The 23,210-nt window shown below is 49.5% G+C and overlaps 1 protein-coding gene across 16 annotated transcripts in view; it reads left to right on the top strand.

Annotated features, from left to right (window-relative positions):
* Window positions 1-23,210, top strand: part of FOXN3 (forkhead box N3) — a 462,718-nt gene that overhangs the window by 42,664 nt on the left and 396,844 nt on the right. The gene's annotated exons all lie outside the window — the stretch shown is intronic.

Raw genomic sequence — 23,210 nt, 5'->3', positions numbered from 1 at the left:
ATACCCATCTGGTACCTGGGAAGGTGGACGTTGGAGTCAGATAGTTTCATGTTCAAATTCTGCCTTTGCCTCCAATTACCTGGGTGAACTTGCAGTATTCCTTTGGGTTCCTCCATAGAATAACCTGTTTTATGAAGAAAAAACCATCAGGGGATATATTTATCCCTTTATGCACTGACTGAGTAGATAATAGGGAGAGTTCTTGGTAGCAGTGAGAACGGTGGTCAGGGTTCTTGCGGCCACAAGGAAACAACAAGCAGATGAGTACACAGGATCCTGTCGGGAGTGATGTGACCATGCAGGGAAAAGAGCAGCGAAGGATGAGTGGGACTGCTTTGGGAAGAGGGGTCAGAGGAGAGTTATGTGGATATAAGGGGTCAGCTAAAGGGCATGGTACATGCAAAGGCCCTGAGGTGGAGCCTTCTTGCACGTTTGAGGAACAGGAAGAGAGACCTGTGTGGCTGGTGGTTGGTGAGTAGTGGAATGGCTAGGCGATGAAGTGGCAGGACCTCATCATGTCCAATGTTATAGACAAGGGAAGTGTGCAGTTTATTCCAAGTGTAATAGGGAACCACTGGAGGATTTTAAGTAAAAGAGTCCCTGAACCAAATTTATATTTTAAATTAATTTTTATAAAGAGAGAGAGAGAGAGATCCCGTGTGCTGGCTCACTCCTCAAACGCCTACAACAGCTGGGACAGGGTTGAAGCCAGGAGTCAGGAACTCAATCCAGGCCTTCCACATGGGTGGCAGGAAACCCCTCCTTCCCCCCTGCCCGCGCTGCCCCCCTGGGTCTACAGTAGCAAGAAGCTGGGATCAGGAGTGGAGCTGAGACTTGAGCCCAGGTGCTCTGCTGTGAGACATGGTGACTTTACCACTAGGCCAAATGCCTTCCTCAGAGTTACATTTTTAGAAGAACATCCTGGCTACTTGTGCAAGATGGAAGCAGAGAGGCCAAGTCAGAGATGAGGTGGTGTCTGAGTGGGAATGAGGGCCTTTGACGAGAGTGGTGAAGTGGAATGGTGAGAAGCACAAAGAGGCAGCGGTCACTTTGGAAGTAGAACCAGCAGGTCTTGCTGATGACTGGAATTACTTTCTAGGGCTCCAGCAGGTGCTGTCATTTCCTGAGGTTGGGATGTTGGATGAACGGATTGGGAGGGAGGGGGGAGATCAGGAGTTCTGTGGGTGGCCCAAGTTTGAGATGCCTGCTGCCTGTGTTGGAGTGGGGGAGGGGACAGCTGCGCATTTCTCTCTGGAGTTTAGAGGGAATCATGGAATTTGAGAATATCTGTGCATAGATGATGTCTGCAGTTATAAGACTGGGTAAGGGCCGGTGCCGTGACTCAATAGGCTAATCCTCCACCTTGCGGCGCCGGCACACCGGGTTCTACTACCGGTTGGGGCGCCAGATTCTGTCCCGGTTGCCCCTCTTCCTGTCCAGCTCTCTGCTGTGTCCCGGGAGTGCAGTGGAGGATGGCCCAAGTGCTTGGGCCCTGCACCCCATGGGAGACCAAGAGAAACACCTGCCTCCTGCCTTCGGATTAGCACGGTGTGCCGGCCGCGGCGGCCATTGGAGGGTGAACCAACGGCAAAAGGAAGACCTTTCTCTCTCTCTCTCTCTCATTGTCCACTCTGCCTGTAAAAAAAAAAAAAAGACTGGATAAGATAGATCATCCTGACAGAGGGGACCGAGAAGGGGGAAGTATATGGACAGAGCCCTGAGCGTTAAAATTTAGAAATTAGGGGTAGGTGTTTAGCCTAGCAGTGAGGATACTGATTAAGATTACGCATGTCCCATATCGGAGTACCTGGGTTCAATACCCAGTTCTGGCTCCTGACTCTGCCTTCCTGCTAATGCAGACACTGGGAGGCAAAGGTCACAGTTCAGGTAGTTGGGTCTCTGCCACCTAAGTGGGAAACCTGAATTAAACTCTTGGCTCCTAGCTGGTTCCTTCTCCAAATGCCTTGGCTATCATGGGCATCTGGGGGAATGAACCAGATGGGAACTCTATCTGTCTGTTTTCTTGTCTTTCTCTGCCTCACAAATAAATACATTTTAAAACCTCAGAGATTGGACCAACAGATATGAGCTATCTAAAATACCCGAGAAGAAGCTCTCGTTGAAGCTGTGGGAGAGCTGGGTGTGTGGCATTGCAGAAGCCAAGACTGAACAGGCATGCTGACCAGCCAGCGCTGGCTGCCTTGCAGACACTCAGTGAGAATTCATTTACCCTTGAAGGGGAAGAGTATCATTCATTCATTGTATGTCTTTCAAAGGATGGACTATTCCCTTTCATCCCAGCATAAATTCAATTGTAATGGCATTTTCCCCCTTTTCCATGTCTTTCAAGATTGCAATATATAGAGCCCCAAAGAGCCATGGGGGTGGTCAGCCCTTTTGGAAATATACATTTACCAGCCTGCAAACCCACCAAGGGAAGATTGATTTCTCCTTCTCCACTGTAAGTTCACATGGTTTAATTTGCCTGAGTAAGCTGCTGTCACAGGTTTCCACTGAGTCCTGACATGTAACGGAGTAATTAATGCTTTGGGCTTTTAGGTATGGTCTCGGGTTTTTATCGGTCACTGTCGTGACCACCCGTCTGAATTATGAAAGTTATTTTAGTAGTTGATCTTCCCTCCTTGAAACATTTCTGTATTTGTTCACTGGGAACCAACAGTCCCAAGAAGAAGAGGATGAGGACTATTCCTGGGTCCCAGCGGCCATTCCAGACTACACAGCTCAGGACTACTGCATAGGAAACAGGAGGCAGGTGACGTTGTGTGACGTCGGGAGTGCAGCGTTTTCTCCTCCCTGCGTCCTGAAGGGATTCTCGGTAGCTACCTCTGGATCTGTGGTTACTGGGAACCCTTCCAGGTGTGTGGACATCAGAAGGGATCTGGGGTTTTGTTTCGTGGTTCTGTGATTCCCGGCCTGGAGGTGTCATTCCCAGAACCTCCAGGATGGGTTTGCTGGACTTTTGGGGGTTTTCCAGTAGAGGGGAGGTAGCTAGGTAGCTGGAAAGAAATAGAAACCTCTTCTTATAATTTTATTTTAAAGTTTTTTTTTTTTAATTTATTTGAAAGGCAGAGTTAGAGAGATGGAGAGAGAGATCCATCTTTCATTTGCTGATTCAGTCCCCAAATGGCCGCAACAGCCAGGTCTGGGCCAGGCAGAAGCCAGGAGCATGGAACTCCATCCAGGTCTCCCACATGGGCTGTAGGCCCAAGCACTTGGGCCATCTTCTCCTGCTTTCCTAGATGCGTTAGTAGGGAGCTGGATGGGAAGTGGAGCAGCTGGAACTTGAACCGGCGCCCATATGGGGTGCTGGCACTGCAGGCAGCGGCTTAGCCCACTACACCACAATGTCAGTACCCCCTCCCCCTTATAATTTTATTTTGGGGAAAAAAAATCATGGATTTTCAACATTGTGTGATTGTATTTGAGATCATTCAATGAAAAAGGAAGACCAAAGGAGAAACGCGATGGGTGGGATGTAGAGTGTAGGATTCAGTTCTGAATCAGCACGCCAGCACCAGCACTGTGTTCTTAGAAACTCCTCCCCTTCAGGCCCCACGCCCTAGACCCTTCCTGCAGGTCTCTGCATAAATGCTACTATGGGCCCGCATGCTGTTTTCTTTGGCAGGGGGTAAAAGTAGGGTTAGGAAATTTTTACTCCAAGCCTTTTCCTCTGACACGGGAAGAGTTCGCTGCTTTACTTGTTCAGTGCACAGCTCTCTTCAATGATTAGCGTGATTTCCCATGATTCTGCTCTACTTGGGGAAGATCGTTGAGACTACAAATAGAGGACAACGTAGTTAGATCAGCGTACAGATGGAGACAGCCACTCTAGAATCCAGGGCCTTGACTACTGAGTGCAAATACCCGTTATTGCTCTAACTGCCGTTTTTATGCTTCCTCAGTGGCCAGTAGGGAGGGGTGGGGCTGGGGGTAGGGGAGAAGGAGCTGGGCTGGCAGGGGGCGGCCCCTTTGCAGAGCCAATAGCAGAGGCCGCCAGCAGAGGTCTGATCTGAGTTTTACATAGATGAGGGAAGGAAGGATTCCCCACCCAGCAGATGGGCGGTGCATCTCACTCCTGCTGTGACAGACTTCTAATCTGATGGCGTTTTCATCTTCATTTACTCGCAACCTGTTTTTGGTAAGGAACAGCGTTTCTGACAAAGGTGATAAATTTGCTCAAGCTTAACATTCAGGTCCTTTCCTCATCTGAGTGCTACATAATTATATATACATTTGGCTCAAAGGCCCCAGCCTAACAAACTCCCTTCACAGGAGTACCATTTGAAGGCCCACTCTCTCATTAATTTTATTTGACATTTATGTCAACATTACATTCCTAGCCTAAAAGGAGAACTCACATGAGGACGCAGGGGTGTATTTTAAAGTGGAGTATTTAGTTTGGCAGTGAAAGGCAGCCAGCTAAGTCAGCTAAAGCAAATTTTTCTAAATTAGTCAATATAAAGTGATCTAAACGCACTAAATTCAAATTGTTCTACAAAGTGCTAAGTGCTGGAGCACGTGGCTGTTTTGATATTTGTACCATTTTTCTTACGGGGCTCCCAGAGTTGACTAAAATCGGTGGCTCTGGAAAATTAACTTGGAAGCCCTCAGAGGTGTAAGAAACAGACTGAACATTAGTTGCTTATGGAGTCAAGAATGGAATTTGCTTCTGTGAGATCTTGCACAAAAAAAGTCCGAGACCTGACTCTCTTCCCAGCATCACAGCGGGGAGTCTGCCAGTTAGACGTGAGCATCCGGTTCCTGGTCCCACTGCAAGCAGAGGTTTCACAGCTTGGAAGGGAGAGGGCAGCTCTGTGCCCAGGCCTCGTGAGCTATATTCTTTCCCTGACCGCTGATCACTTGACTGTGACATAGCCAGAAGCTTCCAAAAGTAGACAAAAGCATGATCTTAGTCTACTGACCCTAAATGAGAAATAATCGTTAGAAGGGCTCAACAGTTAAGACTCTCATTGGGGTAGCTGGTTTGAGGCTTGGCTCCATTTCTGATTCCAGCTTCCTGCCACGACAGATCCTGGGGAGCAGCAGGTGATGGCTCAAAGGATCGGGTGCCTGCCACCCGAACGGGAGACCTGCATTGAGTTCCTGGCTCCTGGCCTGGCCCAACCCTGGCCATAACAGGCTTTTTTTTTTTTTTTTTTTTTTTTTGACAGGCAGAGTGGACAGTGAGAGAGAGAGACAGAGAGAAAGGTCTTCCTTTGCCGTTGGTTCACCCTCCAATGGCCACCGTGACCGGCGCACTGCACTGATCCGATGGCAGGAGCCAGGTGCTTCTCCTGGTCTCCCATGGGGTGCAGGGCCCAAGGACTTGGGCCATCCTCCACGGCACTCCCGGGCCACAGCAGAGAGCTGGCCTGGAAGAGGGGCAACCGGGACAGAATCCGGCACCCCAGCTGGTACTAGAACCTGGTGTCACAAGGTGGGCGTCAAGAGATGGTGTCTTTTCGACATGAGAGATGGGCCTTCCATCATCCAAACCCTGCATGCATACATGGAGGTGCTTCCCTCTGTTACCCATTCTTGAGAAATAAATGACACACTTTGTGCATTCACTTTTTTTTTTTTTTTTTTTTTTTTTTTTTTTTTTGACAGGCAGAGTGGACAGTGAGAGAGAGAGACAGAGAGAAAGGTCTTCCTTTGCCGTTGGTTCACCCTCCGATGGCCGCCGCTGCAGCCGGCGCACCGCGCTGATCCGATGGCAGGAGCCAGGATCCAGGTGCTTTTCCTGGTTTCCCATGGGGTGCAGGGCCCAAGCACCTGGGCCATCCTCCACTGCACTCCCTGGCCATAGCAGAGAGCTGGCCTGGAAGAGGGGCAACCGGGACAGAATCCGGCGCCCCGACCGGGACTAGAACCCGGTGTGCCGGCGCCGCAAGGTGGAGGATTAGCCTATTGAGCCACGGCGCCGGCCTGTGCATTCACTTTTTTATTTTTTTATTTTTTATTTTTTTGACAGGCAGAGTGGACAGTGAGAGAGAGAGAGACAGAGAGAAAGGTCTTCCTTTGCCGTTGGTTCACCCTCCAATGGCCGCCGCGGCCGACACATCGCACTGATCTGAAGCCAGGAGCCAGGTGCTTCTCCTGGTCTCCCATGGGGTGCAGGGCCCAAGCACCTGGGCCATCCTCCACTGCACTCCCTGGCCACAGCAGAGAGCTGGCCTGGAAGAGGGGCAACCGGGACAGAATCTGGAGCTCCGACCGGGACTAGAACCTGGAGTGCTGGTGCCTCAGGCAGAAGATTAGCCTAGTGAGCCATGGCGCCGGCCCATCACAGGCTTTTGAAGAGTGAAGCAGCAGGTGGGAGCTCGCTTGCTCCCTCTCTGTCCCTGTCTTTGTCTCTCAGGCTCTCAAATCTATAAAAGAGAGAAAACTGCTAGACAATATCGCTATCCTCTGACTTAGGGCTCGAGGGTGAATTTTGAATCAGGAGGTCAGGAGAGAGGAAGGGAACTGTTCCTAAGCAGCATTCAGAGGACGTGAGCGTGGCAGTTCCTTTTGCTTCCAGAACGCTGACTTTGACATTCTTGGTGGTCTGTGTGTTCCTGAGCTGTGCTTTGTGTTTGGCGCTAATGGTGAGTTGCAAACTGAGCTTTTGTCTACAGAGAATTCCCCAGCCTTGGGGAGGACCTGCCTTTGCCAAAAGTAGGGCATGCGTGGTTTTTCAGCCTTGCCACTTGGCTTTGTTCCAGTGTTCACCCTTGTTCCCCACTGCCCTTCACTGCAGCCCTGGGTTCTGGCCCCAGTGCCCTTCCTGCTGTCCTCTTCCTGAACCCAGAGGGTCCAGTGGTTGGTCACTGATCACCTCTGGAGACTGTCCAGATGGTAAGGGCTTTCAAGGTCATCGCTAGAGCAGTTTTAACTCTGACTTCCTAAAGTCAGTATCTCTTGGGGCTCCCCTCGGTAGGATGGCAGAAAGACAAGGATTTGATCACAGAAGATAGAAGTGGAAGGACCATGGTGGCTTCTGCAGAGGAAACTTTGAGTCTAGGTTGCTTTTCATCAATGTCAGCTGAGAACCCGTTCTCAGCACTTACTTTTGGCTTACAGGACTTTGTGATTTTTCTCACACGATCTTGGGTGTTTAAGCTCCTGCTGGCCCAGTTAGGTACGTTTGCATACAGGGTAGCTGGGGTGGTAGCCGTAGGGTGCTTTGTTCCAGAGTTCCAGGTGTTCATCCCCCTGTAAAGCTACAATATGCAAAAGAACGAGTAGATTCGTGGTTTTGTAGCTAGAAAGGCGATCCTGAATTTCAAGGAAGACACTTAGAGAGCTGGGAGAACCCTGGAGGCCTGGGGCTATCTTTGCGTGCACAGCTAAGCTCAGGGAACCCAAGAGCCAGGCCTCTGACCGTTGGCCCAGTCTTCTTTTCTGGTTCTGGCTACTGCCTGGAGGATCATCCGAGAGGGCTCGCATCAAGGTGTCATTGTAGGGGTGGAAAGTGGTTGGAAATCCCTATGCCGAAAGCTGGAGTTGTGGTCAGTGGGTTAAGCCTCTGCTTATCATGCATTTTGGAGTGACAGTTCCTGCCTGGCTGCTCTGCTTCTGATGCAGCTTCCTGCAAATATTTCTGGGAAGGCAGCAAGAGGATGACCCAAGCACTTGGGCCGCTGCCACTCATGTGGGAGACCAGGATAGAATTCCTGGCTCGTGGCTTTGGACTGGCCCATCCCTTGCTATTGCAACCATTTGGAGAGTAAACCAGTGGATGGAAGATTCTCTCTCCCACTGTCTCTCCCTCCCTCTCTGATACTGTGTCTTTTAAATATATAAATATTTAAAAAAAAAAAAAAAGACACCTCTCAGAAATAGCTGATGACAAAAAAAAAAAAAAAAAAAAAAAAAAGTTCAAGGAAAAAAAAACAAACAGCTGTTGCTTCCTGGGACCCTAGACCAGAAGGGCCCTTTGAGATGGTAGCGTCAAATCCTGTGGCCGTAGCTTGGGGCGGCCGTGTGGAGACTGGCACTCAGCTCCTTCAAGTTCCCTAAGCAGCATTCAGGGGACGGAATCCTTATCCTTACTTATCTCCTGTAGTAGCCAACCTTGCATTACTTCTGCTGAAATACCCCAGAGGAGCCACTTGGGAAGGAAGGTTGATTTCAGCTTACATTTTGGAGGTTCTTAGTCCTAGATCAGCACGCCCCGTGAGTCTGGTGTCTGATGGGGGCTGGCAGTGGGCAGCCATGGGTGGAGGGACCATCATGTGGTGAAAAGGAAGCAGGGAGAGACACAGGAGGTACCCTCTGCTTCCATAACCAACCCTCTCCCGAGAACCACTTTACAGGGGCAAGCCCCTGCAGTAACCTAAAGACCTCCCACTTGGCCTGCTTCCTGGAATTCATAGTTAGATCAACTCCCCACCCTCAGTCAATCAAACCATTGGGGGGTTTAGACATCTGCATGAGTTTTGGGAGCCCAATCCTGTCCAAACCATACCATGCTCGAGGTTTCCCAGGAGGAAGACACTGAACACTTTGGTTCCCTTTCTCGGCCGTCTCCCTGCCAGCCACCAGGCAGGTGTTGTCGCTCCGCGGGAAGACCCAGAACCTCGTTAGGAAAGCATCTGCCACGCAGCTCCTCTGTCCTGAGTGAGGCTGGGCTTCTCCTTTTAACTCCGCGTAATGAACCTCTCTCTTCATAAAACACGCATGTGTCAGGGGCTGCCCGGGGCTGACTCTTGGCCGCCGGGGCGTGGGCAGCAGGTGCTTCGCAGTGACTGAGTAGAGACTGTGAGGGATGGTGGCTGAGCTCAGCAATAGTAACTGGGCTTGTGGAGCTCCTTGCCTTTGTCTGCTGTTTCCTTCCAACTTGACTCCTGTTCACAGGCCTTGCTTTGTCAGACGGCCCCTCTTCTTGCAGCCTTCGGGCCCAGCACGCACAGTCTCGCGGGCCTCTACTTCTTGCCCCCAGGTCTTGTGCTTGCGGCAGCTGGTGTGCTGCGTGGCCTGGGATCAGGTAAAGTGTAAACTTTCATCTCCAGTGCGCCTTAGAAATTGCTAGTGGACTGGCTCTGTGGACAGAGGGCCCCGTCCCTGCCTTAACAGGGTACGCAGGAAGCAACAAGCACAGCTCGTCTTCTAAGTGCAGCTTTATTGGCATTTGGCTTCTTGCAATATATTTTTAATACAGTATGTACGTTGTATCTGAGTAAATCAGTGAGTATGTCTTAAAATTAAATATTTGCTAAGGGCTAGGCTCGTCTGGCGTTAAATTATTGATAACAAACTTCACACTGTATGAGACTTGATGATATATGATTTTTGAGTGACCTGCCATTTATTAGACTTTATCTGCCCACGAAATCCATTTCCAATTCAGACCGTATCTGCTCTGGGACTGCTTGCCAGAAATCCATTCCCAGGTTTCTCCTTACTTCAGTGAAACCTTTCCCAAGGTGGCTGATCTAATCGGAGCCTGATCACTTCTCACTTCTCATTTTCTTTGGCAGGGCTGTCAAACTGGAAGTGCATCTCGGGGACACTCAGCCGTAGGAGGTCACCCACTCTCTGCCCCCTTTTCCTGTACGGCAGGAAGTGGGAAGGAATGAACCCCCCCAAACCAGAGCCCTGCTGTAGGGTCTGCACAGAGACACAGGAGCTCAGACTGCTGGTCAGACTGCTACTCCTCCAGGAGCTGTCAGGAACCTTGTGTAATGACCCCGAGCAATTAGAACTCATTTGCATGGCATGGACGGCCACCAGGCCCCAGCGGCCTCTTCATCTCCCCCTTCCTCTCTGATTTCTCTGTAGACAGGTGCGTGCTTCTGGCGGCTGCAAGGGCCAGCTGGCAGGAGGACTCTAACTTGTCATCACAGAAATAAAATGTGTCGCCTCTGTGTTCCCAACCTCTGTTCTTTCATGTTTAACCAGCACTCTGAATCTTTATAAACATGTCAGTGTTTCTATTTTTATTTCCTAATTAATTCCGAAAAGAAGCAGAAGACATGGCTAATGATAGAAAAGAGAAAGGACAGGTAGAACAGAGGGTGGCTTTTGTCTTTCAGTTGGACGAAGCAATTGAATGGATATGGGACAGCCAGCAATTTGAGAAATGACTCGGGCCCTGCCAATGCCTGGGTGATTCTTGGGCTGCCCTGAAACTGGCCAGAATTAATGAACACGTCTGAACCTATCAACCACAACAACAAGCCTTCCTTCTACTGTGGATGGTGATAACCTCATTTTCCCACACACAGGAGAACAAGGATTTCCACATACATTGGTTTTTTTACATTATTTATAATTTATTATCTTTAGCACACTTAAAATTACATTCTCTAAGGACATGAAACCTTATTTAACCTTTGTCATCTTTATAAACATCTAGAACTGTATACTTTAGTGGTTCCAGAATCTTAACAATCTCTAGGGTGTAGTGTTTTAATTAAATGATCATTTCCTACACTCCATTGTTACTGAGAAAGCTAAAATAATAGACTGAGATAATGGAAAAATTCTAAACTTAGAATCAAAACTCTAGTTCTAATTTAAGCTTAGTTACTAATTAGCTATGTGACCTTTCACACGTCTCTTAACCTCTCTGGGCATATAAAAATGAGGAACTGAACTATAAGATTCTCAAGGTTATTTACATTTCTGAAATTCTCAGTGATCAAGGACTGTCCTGAGGGCTTTTGAAGTTAGGGTTCTTTGTTTCCAAATTGCTAACATCTTTATGTTGTCTTTGAGGCTTTCCTCTCCTCTACAGTAGGTAAACTATGTGACCTGTGGGCCAAATGCGGCCCACCCCCTGTTTTTGCAAATAAAGTTTTATTGGTACTTAGCCACATTCATTCATTTACATATTGTCCGTGGCTGTTTTGGAGCCACCATGGCAGAGCTGAGTGGTTACTACAGAAATGATACAGTACACAGTGCCTAAAATATTTGCTGTCCAATTTCTATCTTTACAAAAAAAGTGTGTTAACCTCCACTTAATTCTTTTATTTTTCATTCTCAGTCTACCACTTTGATTGCAGACACTATCTCTCCCACCAGGAACCGTTTTAACTTACCATATCTACCCGTGTGGAAGCTAAGAAGCCAGACACACAGCTAGTTAGAATTGTGTTCAAAGTAAGAGTCAACAGATTTTGTACAAATGTGTGAGGGGATAATCTTTGAGCGCAGTTTTGAATGCATGGGCTTTTAGCTGCTTGGAGGACTGTCTCTTATTTCAGTCTCTGGGTTGTTCTGGATAGTTGGTTGAAATCTTACTACAACTTGAAATTTCTTTTTTTTTTTTTTTAAAGATTTATTTATTTACTTGAAAGTCAGAGTTACACAGAGAGACAGGAGAGGCAGAGAGAGAGAGAGAGAGAAAGGTCCCCCATCTGATGGTTCACTCCCCAGTTGGCCACAACGGCTGGGGCTGGAGCTGTGCCGATCCGTAGCTAGGAGCCAGGAGCTTCTTCCGGGTCTCCCACGTGGGTGCAGGGGCCCAAGGACTTGGGTCATCTTCTACTGCTTTCCCAGGCCACAGCAGAGAGCTGGATCGGAAGAGAAGCAGCCGGGTCTCGAACCGGCACCCATATGGGATTCTGGTGCTTCAGGCCAGGGCATTAACCCACTGTGCCACACCACCGGCCCCTACAACTTGGAATTTCTAGAAACAGTTGCTTTTATTTTGCTGATAGTGGTTATGGATTTCCTGTAAAGTTCCCTTGCTACAGGTAGCATTACCAGTGTGGTCTGGCTCAGAGTGAAGGTAGTGAACTGAACTGCGTACAAAAGACTTAGGTTTAGGGCCTGCTCTACAGTACCTTGACTGTGTGCCGATGGGCTATCCACTCACTTCCTCCATTTCCCAAGCTTATTTCTGCACTTGACAAATGGGAAAGATTTTTTTTTTTTTTTTTTTGACAGGCAGAGTGGACAGTGAGAGAGAGAGACAGAGAGAAAGGTCTTCCTTTGCCGTTGGTTCACCCTCCAATGGCCACCGCAGCTGGCTCGCTGCAGCCGGCGCACCGCGCTGATCCGATGATAGGAGCCAGGTACTTATCCTGGTCTCCCATGGGGTACAGGGCCCAAGCACTGCATCTCCCGGGCCATCCTCCACTGCACTCCCTGGCCACAGCAGAGAGCTGGCCTGGAAGAGGGGCAACCGGGACAGAATCCGGTGCCCCAACCGGGACTAGAACCCGGTGTGCCAGTGCCACAAGGCGGAGGATTAGCCTAGTGAGCCGCGGCGCCGGCCGGGAAAGATTCTTAATGCCTCATAAGGTTGGCTGCAAGGAGTCCTGTGCATTTTAGCTCAACCCCCAGCTGCCCTTCACACCACTTGGGTGGAGCAATTCGGAAACTGATATCCTGAATTAGAGGACGTGAAATGGGCCATAAGTAGGGGTGGGCAAGATCTCTCTGCCTTCCAAATCACCAGGTGACTCCATGCGTTTCCTCTCTTCCCTGTTGCCAGGTGAGCAAGCCTTGGCCGAGCTTGGCTTTTGGCTCAGCTCTTGGTAAAATCAAACTGGGAATCCTTTTCGGCCTTGTTCCTTTGTATGGCTCTCTGGGAGGTATGGGGAAGGGGGCTAGGGTGACTGGTAAGGAATAGATGCAGACTTTAATGGCTCCCAAGTCACAATAGCATTAACCCCAATTCCTATGAGCTATTAATGATGGTGCTGTTTGCGGGTGAGTCTGAGGCCCTGTGTGTGAGGCACTTGTATAGAGGATTGCTTCCCACTCTGGTCTGAAAGTCCCTTAAAAGCAGACACTGCAGTTAATTGTGGCTATAAATCTCCCCTGATTGGAACAACGTCTGGCTTCAACAAACATGTTTGAATTGATTTGTCACGACCAAGACGATCTGACGGCTCCAAGGCCAGTTATCTGTGTTCACTGTGGAGTCCAGGCCGGCCTCCGTGGTAGCCATCATGTGCATTTGCTTCACTGTAAAACACAGTCGCCTGGTGGGAGAGATGGAAGTGGAAGGCCCGCGGGCGCTGGAGCTCAGGGGAGCTGGGCCACTGTCCCACTGGGAAGACCCGTCTCAGCCCGCTGCTGCCCCAGGCCACGTGCCTCCCCCACATCCCGCCCCGACTCTGGGACAGGCACCCCCGCTTCACCTTCAGCTTTTTGACCTCTGTCATCAGTGGGCAATCAGGGTCACAAGGTGGGCGTCAGGAGATGGCGTCTTTTCGACATGAGAGATGGGCCTTCCATCATCCAAACCCTGCATGCATACATGGAGGTGCTTCCCTCTGTTACCCATTCTTGAGAAATAAATGACACACTTTGTTCATTCACTTTTTTTTTTTTTTATTTTTTATTTTTTTGACAGGCAGAGTGGACAGTGAGAGAGAGAGAGACAGAGAGAAAGGTCTTCCTTTGCCGTTGGTTCACCCTCCAATGGCCGCCGCGGCCGACACATCACACTGATCTGAAGCCAGGAGCCAGGTGCTTCTCCTGGTCTCCCATGGGGTGCAGGGCCCAAGCACCTGGGCCATCCTCCACGGCACTCCCTGGCCACAGCAGAGAGCTGGCCTGGAAGAGGGGCAACCGGGACAGAATCCGGCACCCTGACCGGGACTAGAACCCGGTGTTACGGTGCCGCTAGGCGGAGGATTAGCCTAGTGAGCCACGGTGCCGGCCTCATTTACTTTTTAAAATGTGGACGTTCTCATTTGTGCCAGTCATGATTCTAATGGGTGGGGTAATGGCAGTAGAAGGACTGAGGAGGGCCTTGGTCACAGGGCTTTCTATATAATTAGCAGGTAAGCCAACAATATTATAATAATAATATATGTATTATTTATTATATATAATAATAATAATAATTGCCAATTGTGACAAAAAGCAGTGAAGCAGGGCACACTGTTTGGCACAATAATTAAGATGCCCAAATCCCATATCTGAGTGCCTGGATACCAGTCCTGGCTCTATTTTGTCTTTTTTAAAGATTTATTTATTTATTTGAAAGGCAGATTTAGAGAAGGAGGGAGGGAGAGAATAAGATCTTCCATTAGCTGGTTCACTCCCCAATGACCACAACAGCCAGGCCTGGGCCAGGCTGAAGCCAAGAGCTGGGAGCTTCTTCCTGGCCTCCCAGATGGGTGGCAGGGGGCCCCAGCACTTGGGCCATCTTCCGCTGCTTCTCTCGGGGGCATTAGCAGGGAGTTGGACTGGGACATGAAGCAAGGCCTATATTGGATGCCAGTGACACATGGTGGCTTGATCCGCTACCACAATGCCCACACCCTGGCTCTCTCTGATTCCAGCTTCCTGCTCAGGCACACCCTGAGGGGCAGCAGGTGATGACTCAAGTACTTGGGTCCTTGGCACCCACATGGGAGGCCCGGATTGAATTCCTGGCTGTTGACTATGGCCTGGGCCAGCCCTGGTTGTTGCAGGCACTTGGGGAGTGAACCAGTGGGTGGGAGCTCTTTCTCTTGATTGATGTCTTGGTACTAGAGTAAGCTGAAACATGAAGTAGTGAACATGAAGAGAACATTCTGGTGGATTGGAATGGGAGGGGATGGAGAAAACAAAGTCTGTGGAGTACTGACATTGAGAAGATGGCGTTGGCGAAGATGGGAGAGGGGGCAGCGGGAAGGCAGCTTTGGGGAGAAGTCTCGAGTTCTCAAGTTCTCTTGGAAGTCAAGTTGGCCGGCACAGGGCACCTTCTGGGGCAGGTGGATGGGAGCCACTGTAACCTGTCTCATCCTTGCTCCTCACAAAGGGCATCATCCTCAAACCAGGGCCTTCTCCCTGCGTGCTAACCTTCTCCCTGCATGCGAACTAACCCCTCGCGTGCAGTGCCTGCTCTGTGAAGAACTGTCGGTGACCTGCCTGCCTCGCGTCTCTGGCCTGTTCCAAGAGCTCAGCTCTAAACCAAGCCAAAAGGAACTAAGCAAAGGGGAAGAGAGGCAGATGAAGAGTCGGGTGTTTTTGTGGTGTTGATGATGAAATAGTCATTTTTCTAAAAAGAGACCATGGATGAATGACGAGGAAGAAATGAAAGAGAAACTAATTTTAGGGAACACGCCAAGACATCTGGCCCTTGGGCCACCTTTCGCGGTCTCTGTAGTGTTGAGCTTGGGTCACTTGCTGGTTAGGAGCCACACGTGCTCACTCCTGCCTTCTCCTTCCATTTACCCTGTTTCTCTCCCTTCTGCTTCCTTACTCCCACCTTCGAGGGCGAAGGCCACGTAATAAAGACGAGGATGAAGGGAGGGGCCGGAGAGAAGAAGGGACTGGGGATCCAAGCCACAGGCTTCATTCGAGGGACAGGGGGACAGGAAGTGTTGTTGGGAATAGGTCGCTGTTGATACCCACAAACACGAGTGGGGCTTGAATTGGCTCCTGTGCTCCCAAACCAGCGCCAGGAAGCCTGACTTTCGCTGCGTAGTCTCAGCGTCCTGGGAGATGAAAGCAAGGGACAGTAGCACCACTCCCCTGCAGGTGCCTTTCTGTGATATGTCCCGTGCCCCTAATTAGCAGTTTTGGACACAACAAAATAATGAAGGCGAATAATAAAGTGTCTTGTGATTTTAAGAGCTGAGTATTTGTTGCATTTTTTTCTTCCAAAAAAAAATTTTATTTCTTCCCTGTAGGAAAGTAAAGAAATCCACGATAAAATAATAATTAAATGCTGACAGTGCTAAATTTCTACCCAGCATGAGCTGGCAGTAGTTTCATACCAAAACATTAGGTCATTTGAAGAAAGGAAAAAACCTGATTAAATACCTCTGTAGGCTTTTCTGATTAGCTGTTCTTAAGAGTCAGTGACAGTAATGAAAGGGTGTGATGTGACAGCTGCAATTTACTTTTTGAAAGAAAGGTAAAATAGTAGCGCGCTTATGGCAGAGGTTTTTACAGGAATTTCTTGTTGGTCTTTACTAGTGGGGATTGTTTTACTAATCACCAGTTTCTAGCAGCTCCGAGGAGCCCACCAGCCAGGAATGGTGTGTGATGGGAAGTGTGCCTCCTTCCCGCAGTGAGGGCCTGAGGGCCAAGGGAGGGGCCAGCCTTTCTTTTCTGCTCTTCTTCCTGCTTCTCCGAGCAGCAGGTGACGTATTTCTGGGGTGAGATGACCTTGACTCCGAGCATTTTTGGGAACTGAAGTGTAGTTACAGAGATGCCCCTGACAGCCCATAAATTGTTGCTGAATCCAGCAGCTCCCAGCATCTCTTTGTATTAACTCGCTATGGCGTGAGGGCTGCAGGCCAGACTTGTCGTGAAGATGGGATGATTATGTGGCATATGGTATATGCAGCCACCACCACTAGTTACTCCTTTTTTTTTTTCTTTTAAAGTTTGCTTATTTGAAAGACAGGGTTACAGAGAGAGAGAGAGAGAGAGAGAGAGAGAGAAGCAGAGACAGAGGAGATCTTCTATCTGTTGGTTCACTCCCTAAATGGCTACAATGGTCTGGGGTGGGCCAGGCCAGAGCCAGGAGCCAGGAGCTTCCTCCAGATCTCCCATGTGGGTGCAGGGGCTCAAGGACCTGGGCCATCTTGTGCTGCTTTTCCAGCTGCATCAGCAGGGAGCTGCACCGGAAGTGGAGCAGCTGGGACTCGAACCAGAGACCTCTGCAGACGGTGGCTTCTTTTCATTTTCTCCTTGGCTTCCACTGGTGGCTGCAGGCTTCTGGAGTCTGAAGTTGTTTTCCTTTGTCAGCCCCGGTGTAGCCTCACCTCCGGTACACAGGAAACCACAAGACCTTCGGCTGTGATGTGATGCAAGCCTAGAGCCTCAAACCCCAAAGAAGCCATAGGCCCCTCCAGGCCAGATGCTGCGTTTCAAAGTGACAACACTGAGTCCAGGGAGGGCCCCCTGGGGAGGAACTTGCAGAATGGAGCCGGGAACTCCAGTCTCCCATGTCCCAGGTGATCCCGTGTTTTTCTTTTCTGGTCTTACCTCTCAAAAGTGGAGACATAGCTGGATATTGGTCTCCAGGGCTACCATAACAAAGTACCATGAACCTGAGCCAGCACTGTGGCGTAGTGGGTAAAACTGCCACCTGCAGTGCCGGCATCACATAGGGGCGCTGGTTCAAGTCCCCGCTGCTCTACTTCTGATCCAGCTCCCTGCTATCGCTTGGGAAAGCAGTAGAAGGTGGCCCAAATCCTTGGGCCCCTGCACCCGCATGGGAGACCTGGAAGAAGCTCCTGGCTCCTGGCTTTGGATCGGTGCATCTCCATCCGTTGCGGCCAATTGGGGAGTGAACCAGCAGATGGAAGACCTCTCTCCCTCTCTGCCTCACCTTCTGTCTCTGTGTAACTCTGACTTTAAAATAAATAATAAATAAATAGATCTTAACAAACAACAAAAAAGTACCATGAACCAAGTGGCTTAAAGCAACAGGAATGTGCTTCTTGGTGGCATATTCTAGAAGCAAGAAGTCCCAAACCAAGGCTTTGGAAAAGCTGTGCAGAGCCAGGGCTCTGGGAGAGAATCCCTCCCAGGTCTGTCTCGTAGTTTCCCATGTTGCTGGAGTTGTCAGCACTCCTTGGCTTGTGGCAGGATCATTCCAGTCTCTGCTTCCATCATCACAGGGTGCTATTCCTGAGTCTCTCTGATCCGTGTGTCTTCTCCTCTTCTGAGGGTACCAGTCCTATTGGATTTAGGGCCCACCATACTGCAGAAGGACCTGGCCTGCAAGCCCATATTTTCTTTTCTTTTTTTTTTTTTCTTTGACAGGCAGAGTGGACAGTGTGAGAGAGAGAGAGACAGAGAGAAAGGTCTTCCTTTTTGCCGTTGGTTCTCCCTCCAATGGCCGCCGTGGCCGGCGTGCTGCGGCCGGCGCACCACGCTGATCCGATGGCAGGAGCCAGGTACTTCTCCTGGTCTCCCATGGGGTGCAGGGCCCAAGCACTTGGGCCATCCTCCACTGCACTCCCAGGCCACAGCAGAGAGCTGGTCTGGAAGAGGGGCAACCGGGACAGAATCCGGCGCCCCTACCAGGACTAGAACCCGGTGTGCCGGCGCCGCAAGGCGGAGGATTAGCCTAGTAAGCCGCGGCGCCAGCCCCGATTTTCAAATAAGGCCAGGTCCTGAGGTTGCCTTTCTGGAGGACACCATTCGGTGCGCGGGAGTCGGTGGGATTTTCCGCGCAGGGATTTTGGAGACAGTGAGCTGTGATGGATCGTTCTCACCTTCAACTGTGCTTTCAAAGCTTGTCCTGTCTTTGCTTTTCCTGTCAAGTGGGGAACCTGAGTCTCTCCCATTCATTATTAATGACGATGATGTGTAGCTTTCACTTTTAGCTCAGACTGAGAGGATGTGAGTCAATCTGAGGATTAGCCATAAAAAAAGATAAAGTTAGAAACCATCCAGGGACGAGCTTCGCCTTGTGGGTGTGGATCGGGAGAGACCTCCGAGCTCTTACACAAGGCTGAATGCCCTTCAGTTTGGAGAATTGCTTCCATTTAGTTTTCTGTTTATAATACTTACAATTTAGAGTGAAGAGTAATTTATTCAGCAGTCACAGTTAACCCTTTTCTCCTTTTTCATTGTGTTTTCACTGCCCTCGCTCTCAGTTCACCTTCTGCAAGGTGTGACCGTTGGTTTCCTTGATCCTGCTATACCTTCCTGCATTTCCTACCATGATCATCTCCCACTGTACTGTTGAGCGTCTCTCAAAACCAAACAGATCCACCTTCCTCGTCCCCAAATATCCCTAGTACCTGTCCATCTCCATGGCGCCCTCCTGCCATCCGCTATAAGGGCCCCCTGCCCTTTCTGTCCATGCGAATACACCCACCCCTTGGGGCATGCTTCCTTTGCCCCACCTTTGTGGAAGCTGCGTGGACAACTCATACAGGGGTGATCTCCACGGTCAAGGTCAGTGGTCGTCCTTGCGTGGTCTTCCTCTGCATCTCATGGGACTGCCTTTCCATGGCATCTGTAGAAGCAGGGAATCTGCAGCCACAAGGCCTCCTTGAGACGCGTAGTTTTGCCATGACTGTTTTGTTTAGCGGCGGGATGGTTTGGGACTCCCTGCCTTCCTGCGGTTCTGAGAATTAGATGAGGTAGAGTATCAAAATTATTTGAAGCTCATCTGTGAGAAGTATTATTTAGCGTACCTCTGTCGCTCCCCCTCTTCATGGAGGAACGACACAAAACCCTGCCTAGGCTTCATATCTGAGTCACGGCACCATTATGTCGCTCCCCCTCTTCGTGGAGGAACGACACAGGACCCTGCGCTGTTCTTTCGTCTGCTCGGCCCTCCCCGGGTTTGCTGCTGGTTCTTCCAGGGTTGGCTACTGTCCCTTCCACCTCCGTGGAAGGGCGGTTCCCCCTGCCACATTCCCCACTTCCGCAGGGGAGTGGCACACCGCCGGCCGGCTCTCTCGGGGGCTGCACAGGTGTTCCCTTAGATGTTCCCCTTAGATGTTCCTGGTGCATGCCGTCTCTCTCCTCCTTTATAGTCCTCCTCTGCCAATCCCAACTCGGCTGCCCACACGCCGAGTACGCTGCTCTCCTCCAATCAGGAGCAAGTCCTACAGTTTATTGGTTGAACTGGAGGCAGCTGTGTAGAAGCTGTTTTCTTCTCTCCCAGCGCCATATTGTGGGAGAGCAGATGCATAGAATAAGTCTTAATTCCAGTAACAGTATAGTCCGAGTTGCTCCCCACATACCTCCACTGACTCACCTATAAAATGGACCTTGATGAGGATTAATGGGGCAGTCCCTGGCGTATGGTAAGTCATCAGCAATGGTTTGCTGTCACTGTCGTGTATCTCTGCAGGTGGGATTGGAGGCTCCCTCAGGAGGGGTTGTGTTTGGAACCTCCCCCACGTGTAGGATGGAATCTAATAGTAGCTGCTCCGTGTACACTTTGCTGGATACAATGAGATTGCCTTTCTCATAAAGTTTGTTTTTTCTCTTTCTCCAACACATTAAAATTCCTACCGATCGCCCTTTATCCTGGAAGTTCTTAAATGAATGGAAATAAACTCTCTGACAGCAGTGTTGATTTTGGCTCTAAATCTAAATTAATTTGATAGGTGAATTGCTGGGGTAATGCAGATGCCGTCATTCAAAAAGGGCCCAAGTTCATTATCTTTGAATACTTCCTCATCAGAATGTAAAACAGGCATTTTTTGAAGTGGAACATCGTCTATTAATTTAACTGAGTGTAGTTTTGATAGCATCAAGGTTTATGAACTGTCCTTGCAATAACCTTTGGAAGGTCTACTTGAGGGCTGAATTTTTCTGCAAATGCTGGGGCAGGAGATTTCTGGTACAGCCTTCTGCTCCACCATCCTGTGTGGGGAAGCTGGGGAAGTGATAGTGGATAAATGAGGAGCAACAGAAGAGCCCAGCAGATGACAACTTGGAAGTAAAACTTTAGTATGGTGCCTAAAGGACTTGGCACAGCCTGCTTGTACACATCCAAAAATTTGTGAGTTATATATACTCTTGGATAATAATGCAACTTTTGAATTCTTTTTGCCTCCCCTTTGGGTAATTCATACTGGGACACTTTCCCTATTTTTTACATTGGGTAATTCTTACCAAGTCCACCTGTCCCTATTTTTTACCTTGATATATATTGGAGTTGGTAGGAGTTTATTTCTTTTCTCTCCACATACCAGTAGGATACCCTGAATGGCACTGATGCTAAAAGTCTGTTGACAATTGACACTTTTCCTGAGACATATGATTTGGGTGATTTTACCAAGAATGGATGATGTGTTTATTTAAGTAGTAGTTTTCCTGTATGAGATTGAGTGGGAAAATGATAAATGCTTTCCAAGTTGAGGAAGGGAAGTGAATATGGCTATAGGGAAGCCCCAAGAGGAGACCACAGAGGGTCTTGTCATTTTGTTATGATTGTGAGCATAATGACACTCAATTATGTGGACAGGGAACTCCTCTGTACACACACACAGGTGATTGCATCAACACAGGTAAAGCCAGAGTACCCAGAACGACAGTGATGACAATAGAGTCCCACAGATGCACTTGGAGGATCCCCCCTCCCCAGCTGAGTTTCCCTAATGCCTGCAAAATTAGGCATTGCCCTTGAAGGTACCCCAGAGCCATCAGAGTTACTGGAAGCCGCTGGGAAGATTCAGACCCTCGTCGTAGAAGTCCCTGTGGTGATGCCTTCAGCCACTTGTCTCCCTCCAGAGCCCACATGGAGCCCACCTTCTGCCCCAACAAGGTGGCCATTCCGCCTCCCCAGTCATCTCCACCGAGGCCGTGCCTGCCACACTCCTGTTGTGTCACCTCTCAGCGCTGACTTTCAACTAGGAGGCACTGAGGTTCTCTTACCTGCCATTTGCTGCCAGTGTCCTTCCAGCTGGGCTTGAACAGCGGGCATGGTGGTTGCTATATATATATATATTTTATTTTCTGGTGTTTTAAAGACTTATTTATTTATTTGAAAGGCAGACTGACAGGGAGAGGGAGAAAGAGAGAGAGAGCACAGGAGTTTCTATTTACTGGTTCACTCCCCAATGATTGTAACAGCTGGGGCTGGGCCAGGCCAAAGCCATGAACCCAGAGCTCCATCTGGGTTTTCCACATGGGTGGCAAGGACTCAAGTACTTGGGCCATCTTCTGCTGCTTCACCAGGCACATTAGCAGAGAGCTGGAGCAGAAGCAGAGCACCTGGGACTCAAACCAGTTCTCCAATATGAGATACCAACATCATGGGTAGCAGCTTAGTTCACAACACCACAATTCCGGCCCTGTTACATGTTTTAAATAAACTGGAGCAGTGTTGTTGGAGATTTGCAGACCTGGGCTTTATCTGGAGGCTACAAAACAGACTTAAGATAAGGAAACATCATTTCAATGCCAGCTTGTTTCTCAACTAGATTTCTTGAGAAAGTTGGTTGCACCCTCCAAGAGCCCAGTGGATCTCTGGGAAGTGCATATCCCAGAAACTGGCCCTTACGCTGCATGTTGAGTGAGTGGTAGCTGGCTGTATTTTCTTTCAAATATTCTAAGGGATGGCAAAAAAGCAGATAGATGGAAAGCAGGTAATACTTTGCTTTGACTTAATTTTTGGTCCATAACGATAGGCCTTTGTAAAGTAGTGAGACTCAGATACGTAAACTACCTCTGGAGACGACTGTAAAACCAGTGACAAAATGCGCCACTGATCAGAAGGCCAGTGGATTCCAGGCTAGGCTTTTGCTGTCCAAACCTTCATCACAACTGGGTTCTACAGGCAACTTGAGGATAGGGTATGTCCTTGCGTCTAATCTAGAAAGGCTGTGTAAGGAAGTGGCCCCCCTGTTGCTCCCAATCCCTTAATCAGTCACCCAGGGACTGCACATGGCCACAGCCTGGCCAGCCTGGTCAGTGCCCATTACCGATCCATGCTCAGAGATTCACCAGGCAGGCTCATTGTTAGTGGAAGAAGCCCTCCTCCTCCTGCAAGTCTATTTGTGACTTGTACATTTGCCTCTGACTCCCTGGATGTTGCTTTCTTATCCCAGAACTAAAGAGAAAAACTTTACTTGGTCCCCATCCTTCACTCAATATGAAGAGGAGCTATACTCCTGACTGCCTGTTTTTTTTTAAAGTATATTTTCTTTATTTGCAGAGAAAGAAATGGGCAAAAGGGAGGGAGGGGGAGAGATCCCATCTCCTAGGTCTGAATGCTTATACAGGCTGGGAGAACTAAAGCCAAGAGCTGGGACTTCAATACAGATCTCCCACGTGAATAGCAATGATCCAACAACTGGAGCCATCACCACTGCTGCTCAGGGTCTGCATTAGCAGGAAGCTGAAGTCAGGAGCCAGAGTCAGGCATGGAACCCAGGCACTCCGACATGGGATGCAAGTGTCCCAATTCGCGTCTTTTTTTTTTTTTTTTTTTTTTTTTGACAGGCAGAGTGGACATTGAGAGAGAGAGACAGAGTGAAAGGTCTTCCTTTTACCGTTGGTTCACCCTCCAATGACCGCCGTGGCAGCGCGCTGCGGCCGGCGTCCCGCGCTGATCCGATGGCAGGAGCCAGGTACTTCTCCTGGTCTCCCATGGGGTGCAGGGCCCAAGCACTTGGGCCATCCTCCACTGCACTCCCTGGCCATAGCAGAGAGCTGGCCTGGAAGAGGGGCAACCGGGCCAGAATCTGGTGCCCCGACTGGGACTAGAACCCGGTGTGCCAGTGCCGCAAGGTGGAGGATTAGCCTAGTGAGCTGCGGCGCCGGCCCCCAATTCGCGTCTTAGCAGCCAGGTCAATTGCCCACCCCTAAGTTTAAAGTAAGTT

The sequence above is a fragment of the Oryctolagus cuniculus genome, chromosome 20, assembly GCF_964237555.1.
Source record: "Oryctolagus cuniculus chromosome 20, mOryCun1.1, whole genome shotgun sequence".
Lineage (NCBI taxonomy): Eukaryota > Metazoa > Chordata > Mammalia > Lagomorpha > Leporidae > Oryctolagus > Oryctolagus cuniculus.
Note: the sequence above shows the minus strand (reverse complement) of the source record. Positions and strands in the feature narration are given on the sequence as shown.